Source organism: Zea mays, chromosome 3, assembly GCF_902167145.1.
Source record: "Zea mays cultivar B73 chromosome 3, Zm-B73-REFERENCE-NAM-5.0, whole genome shotgun sequence".
NCBI lineage: Eukaryota > Viridiplantae > Streptophyta > Magnoliopsida > Poales > Poaceae > Zea > Zea mays.
In genome coordinates, this window is record NC_050098.1 from 24815861 (window position 1) to 24822748 (window position 6888).

The 6888-nt window shown below is 41.8% G+C and overlaps 1 pseudogene; it reads right to left on the reverse strand.

Annotated features, from left to right (window-relative positions):
- Positions 1–1321: 1321 nt before the first annotated feature.
- On the reverse strand, positions 1322–4700 carry LOC109944967 (uncharacterized; annotated as a pseudogene).
- Positions 4701–6888: the final 2188 nt, after the last annotated feature.

Genomic DNA, 6888 nt, shown 5'->3' on the forward strand with positions numbered 1-6888 from the left:
TGATTAAATTGTCATTTATCGTAGTTTTTCTCCATCTTCTAATTGATTAAATTGTCATTTATTGTAGTTTTTCCCTTTCTAATTGCTTTCCATGTAGTTTTGTGCCCGAGAAGACACATTTATCCTTCTACATGTTCTCTATCACGTTTAAACCATGTGTGGTTTCAATTATGCGGTGGGATTGAATGAATCTATCTCATGTCACTTAAACCATATGTGGTTTTAATTACAGTTCTGACTTAATGCATGACTTATTTTTTATTGTTCGATTACAGCACTTGTATAAACCCAACAACTTGTTAAACACACACAAGTTCCAAAATTGATAAATCGCATTATCAATACGCACCATTTTTATCCCGTTCATGTTGCACTTGTGCCATGCACATGAAGAAGAACGTTTTTATCCAGCACATAAACAAGTACGGTTTTATCACATGTCTGGATGCAAGTTGAAAGTGATAAACTAAAACAGTTCATACTATCAGGTTCCATTTGCTCAAAGTTTCCATTTCGTTTCTCGGCCACCAACACCACTTCCTTGTCCTGCATGCAAGTGTTTGTGTTCAAATTATAACTAGTAATAGAAGATGAGTTCTTTATCCTTTGATCAAAATTCATGCAAGCCAAATAGAAGAACTGTGTGTAGGTAAAATAGAAGATGAAAGGACCCTGACATAGATTGATAATTTCTTCCTTGGTAGTGCCAGAGTTCAATGGATTTTGTTTTCTTTCCAAGTATAGCACAAAGAGTCTAGCTACCTTCCAGTTCTGTATTTTTTTGAATTGTTACCTTCACTCATCTATCATTGTATGAGATGGATAAATCTAGAGTTGATTAACTGTTTCATGTCATGTACAAACTGAACTATTGAAGACTGAAAACACAGTGCATACCTAGATAGTCCAAGCTATCTAGTAACACAGATCAACACATATTTATGCAAAACATCATAAAGAAGTGTAGAAGAAAATTAGCCTACAACGAGTCAGAAATGTTTCAAAGGTTAAGTGGTCATATATTCATTATTTGTAGAGACATTAAGAAAATAAAATTAGATGCATTGTTTTAGGCGACAATAGAAATGATTGTGCGCAAGTGTGGTGGCCTAATCAACGAGTTTGTCCCCTCTGCCATCATGCAAATGAAACATAAAAGTAAATGACAACTAAAAAATATATAACAACTTAACTAGAGAAGGCTCGGCTTAATTTTTTCTCTTTTTTATTAATTGCTGAGACATGTCTCTATTGGTGTTGTTACCTCATACAATGCTCAAGTTAGAGATGAGAGAAGAGGGGAAGAAAGAGAGCATACCAACTAAGCCATCTCATTTCTTAGCCATATCAGTGCCGACTCGGCATCATCATCGCAGGCACTCAAGAAAAAATGCCTGTTGTCAAGGTCCTTGAAGACATTGTATGCTTTCACTTTTTCCTCCTTTGTAACTTCCATTGTACCAAGAATGGATATGCACTTCTTGATTGAGAAGTCTGCATCTTGACTCACTTCCTTTTCATCCTTCTCTTTTGCTAGTTGTGTGGCTTCTTCCTCAACTTGCTTCATTCTCATGTCAATGTACTTCCCATTATTCCTTCTAGGCTATCGCCCTTTTATGCCTCTTTGTCCTTGTTTCTTCATTGTTCCCTCTTGCAGCAGTAGTCCTTCTCTGCGGCATCGGATCATGCCTTTTGAAAGGGAAATGACCTCAACATTTCCTATAATAGATTTTGGTGTTTGACGACCATCACAAATCTTATGGACTAACTAGTTTGCCCAGTTGATCATTTGTCAGGTGGATAAGTTCATCTACAACTACTCTAAGTCGACTATTCGGAATACCGTAATTATTCCAGACTAGAGAAGCTTTTTGGAAAACACCTATGCGCGGACCGTCCGGGCCCTTGTGGCGGAAAGTCCGCGACACTAGGGTGAGCCTCGGACAGGAACACTGCAAAAACACAAGTTAACACTATGGATCGTCCGAAGGAGAAGCGAGCACCGTCCGAGACCAAGCACGGACCGTCCGGCCTCAGGCGCGAACTGTCCGGTCGTTGAAAAACCAGAAAACCCCGAAGGTGACGGGTTCGGTAAAATGCATTTTTAGCGTCCTCGTGGACCGTCCAAGGTGCACGGCCGGACCGTCCGCGACTACTTTATCTGACATCTGACGACGCATTAAATGCACTATAGTCGTTACTGCTCACCGTTGCGACTTCAACCGTTGATGTGCAGGGGCGGACCGTCCGGACAGGGGGCGTGGACCGTCCGCGGTCGGCAGAAAAGGAGTAACGGCTAGGAAGTGGTTGGAGGCTATAAATACAACCCCAACCACCCCCATTCACTTTATCCAAGCACTCCACTCATACACATTCAACACAAGAGCTAGCAATCTATTCCAAGACACATTCAAAGCTTCCAATCTCTCCAAGTTCTACAACTGAGACAAGTGATCATTAGTGATTATTGACTTGAGAGATTGTGATTCGTGTTTCATTTGTTGCTCTTGTTGCTTGGTTTTCTTAATCGTGCTTTCTTCATATATCTCTAAACTCTCTAAGTGTTTTGTAAAGTTTGCAAGAGACACCTAATTGTGTGGTGATCCTTGCGGGGTCTTAGTGACCCGTGAGATTGAGAAAAAGCACTCGATCGGTCTAAGTGGCCGATTGAGAGAGGGAAAGGGTTGAAATAGACCTGACCTTTATGGCCTCCTCAACGGGGAGTAGGTTCTTTGGAACCGAACCTCGGGAAACAAATTGACGTGTCCACTTGTATTAATCTTCACCATTCGATTTGTTTCTCCCCTCTCCTCTCTCTCTAAAGTTCTCTTGCTCACATCGTTTTGAGTTTGCTCACAAAGTTATCTGCATTGATTGAGCAACTCATTGCAAGAGAAACTATCTTTCGCACTTTCAATTATTTCTAACACTAATCCCGGGTATATTGCGTGTTCAAAGTTTATATTTTCAGGTTTTGCCTATTCAGCCCCCTCTAGGCGACTTTCACCTTTCACCTGTTGCATCTTCTGCCTCAGCTACATGGACATCATCTTCTTCATGTGCTAGCAAGGTTTCTTCCACTTCATCTTATTCATGTTCTATGTTAAGAGACTCATCTCCATTTCCTACTTGAGTAAGATCTGGAAGTTGGGTGGAGGTGTAGTTCTAGGTCCCTTTAGTTTTCCATGCACAAAGAAGTTTTACTAAAAAAGGGTAGACAACATAACATATTGGAAAGCATGGACAGAATAACCATCACAAAGCTCCCCAAGGCCTCATATAGAGGAAAATACTTGTTGCGGAACTTTTTAGCCTTAGGATGAGAAGTTAGTATATTTTTCCATAAAGTTGGATCAGTCGTAATCCTCCCTATCTTCTCATCAAAATAAGCTCCACTTTGATTATTTGCATCCTTTAGCAACCTATAGTCCCTTTTCATCTCTCTTTCCTTATCTCGTATTTGTGCCTTTGTGAAATGTGAAATAGACATATTGTTCCCTTTGATGAAATTCCTTGACAATTTTGTTCCATGCTTCTGTTGTCCATCCATTTTGACCCCTATAATCAATAGTCTTGTGCTCATGCAAGAGGTCCACAAGAGTCTTCTCTAGAGTTGTGTTCCAAGCGGCTCTTGATTTCTCTACACAACACAAGGAAGAAACATCAGTAATCCCCGCAGAGCAAGTATGTGAGAGCACCTAGAGGGGGTGAATAGGTGATCCTGCAAAACTTAACTCAAACAACACAATCTTGATCTAAAATATGAGTTAGAGAGAATTAAAACCAAGTTTGAGAGTCGAGAAGAAGAGACAAGTTCCTTTCACTTGATTGCTCTATCAAGATTTAATTTAGACTTAGAGCAATATCACAAGTGAAGATTTGGAACTAGGAGATAAAAATTGCGATAAGGTAAATGGCACAAGAGACACGACAATTTTTATCACGTGGTTTGGTCAAGCGTAATATGCTTGCCTACTTCACATTGTGGCGTCCCAATGGAGGAGGGTTGCACTCAAGCCCTTTAAAGTGATCCAAAGATCAAACTTGAGTACCATGGTTCTTCCTTATATCACACAGTACCCCGGTTGTGAGAAATCTCCACAAGTTAGAGTCTCTCACACCTTACACAAATGATCACAATCAAAACGGGAGTAAGGGAGGGAATAGAAAACGAGAGTATCGGAGTTGTAGTGTGCTCAAAGTATGTTTGGAGTTGTAGTATGCTCAGAGTATGTTTGGTGTGCTGCTCCATGCGTCTAGGGGTCCCTTTTTATAGCACCAAGAGGCCTAGGAGTCGTTGAAGTCTCATTTAGAAGACACTGGTTGCCTTCTATCTGCGAGTGCACCGAATTATCCGGTGGTGCACTGGACATGTCCGGTGACCCTCCCAACCGTTGTCGTGCTGATGTGGTCGGCGTTGATCGTGCGACCGACCGTTGGCACAGACGAAGAGTCGTTGCTCGCCTGGCGCACCCGACTGTTCAATGACTTTTAGCAAGTGAGCCTCGACGTTTTCCTGAGAGCGACTAGTTTGGGCCAGTCGACCAAGCTGGGCACCAGACTGTCCGGTGAGTCCCACTCTAGCCCAACTTTGTCCACTTTTGAGCCAAACTTCTTAACTCCTTGTTGGCTCGATTTGAAGAGTTCTCTAGCACTTAGATGAACATAGTTAGCGATATACCTCTATCACTTTGTTCCATAATGGTTTGTAATGTGCCCTGTTGGGGACTTGTTCACAAATGCTATGAGTTAAGAACAAGGCAACACAAAAAATGTTAAATGTTAATGCCCTTCGTCCTTTGAGACATTATTTCCCTTAGGATATAATGATCTTCAGACGAAGGTCATGAAGGACATACCTTCATCATTGCAGTATACGATAATAAAAAGAGAACCATATGAAATGTAAGAAATAACATGAACAATTATGTATCATTATTAGCTCATTTCTATTTTATTATCATGGAAAATAGAAATGATATCAAATTACAAATGTACCTTCGGCTTGAAAGAAGGTAAAGGTACAAGCGTGACGCAAAAGCAAATGCCAAGTCAGCGTGAACAGTACGGGGGCATTGTTCATCTATTTATAGGCACGGGACGCAGCCCATGTAAAATTACACTCATGCCCCTTACATTTGCTAATGACTCTATAGTGATCCATCGAGGTCTAAATAGCCTTTTCCCTTTTAAGTCGATTCCCTTTTCTGCTATCATGCCGAAGCTCCCTTGCGCATAGCTTCGGCTCTACGTCAACCTTCGTATTCTTTGTGCTTCTCACACTGTGGTTCTGATCCGAGTCTGAAGGTACCTGTTCGTGTATTACACTCTAGAAACATTGTTAAATCATGTTTTTGAGGACCTTCGGAACACGAAGGCCCCCAACAGTAGCCCCTCTCCATATTAATTTGTTAGAATAACGAATTCAGATTGCGATATGGACGAAGGCCCTAAGCCGAAGGTCCGAAAAACACCTTCCCTTTGCTAGAATAGCAACAATCAATGACAGACGGGGCCCTCCAATTTGGAGCGCACTGGGCGTATAAATAAGAACTCACCCCGAGCACATTTGGTACGCTATTTGCCGCCTGCTCTGCTTGCTCAATTTTTAGTTCTTGTCTACCAACGCTTACTTGGTTTTTTAGACTTTCTAAGCTTCGGCTTTAAGGACACATTTTCACCATTTCTGAAGAGAAGATGTCTCAAGACAAAAAAGCTGTTGCTAAGACGAAGCTAAGCGAAGAGGAGAAGCTCCTTGAGGAGAAGACTGTTGGATTTATTGAATCAATAGCAAAGACAAATACAGAAAAGATTACTAAGGAGATTCTAGAAGGCTTATCTGAAGATACTGATGACAGCGACAGTTATGATGCGGAAAGTGGGGGCGAAGACTCCGAAGATCGGCCCTGGCGACCAAGTCATGCAGTTTTCGGAAAATCAACTATTAAACAGAGTCATCTTGATAATATGAGAGGAAGGTATTTTCGAGATATGTCTATTGTGAGGGCTGACATCGGAGATATGACTGTTCCTGTTCCCGAAGAAAATGAAGTCATGATCTACCGAAGCTTCTTCAAAGCTGGGCTTCGGTTCCCCTTAAGCAGATTTGTGGTTGAAATTTTAAAGATATATCAGATCTTCCTTCACCAGATTACTCCCGAAGCAATTATCAGAATGGGGATCTTCGTCTGGGCCGTGAGGAGTCAAGGTTTGGAGCCAAGTGCAAAATGTTTTTGCAGTATGCATGAACTTTCATATGAGACGAAGCCCTGGGGTAAAGAACAGTATCATAACAATTTTGGTTGCTATAGCTTCGTTGCTCGTTCTGGCTCAAGCTGCCCAGTGCCAACTTTTCGGAAGAGATGGCCCGAAGACTGGATGAAAGAATGGTTCTATGTGAAGAATGATTTAAAGGCGAGAGAAGACATTACAGAGATCATCATGCGCCCCATTTGGTCCCGCTTCGGCCTTCGGAAGCCGAAGGTAGAAATTGATGAAGCAGCCGAAGGATGCCGAAGGGCCTTTGGCACAGTTTGCTCTTTCATTGGGACAAGGGATTTAGTTCAAGAACATGTAGCCTACAGGATATGGCCACTAATAGACAGCTGGGAAATGCCATAGGAGACCATCACTAACCCTAGCGAAGGTGGTTTGGTTCGATTGAAATATACCTTTAGGTTTGGAGACCAATTTATCGAACCAGACGATGACTGACTGAAATGTGTTGAAAATACTAGTGATGAACTACTTGGAGCATACTCCAAGTCTGAAGATAATGCATTATCTGCGGCCTTCAGGAGCCGAAAAAAGAAAAGACTAAATAGGGTTTTTGACGCTATTGGATTTGTGTACCCTGACTATCAGTACCCGCCAAGGGGGCAGAAAAGA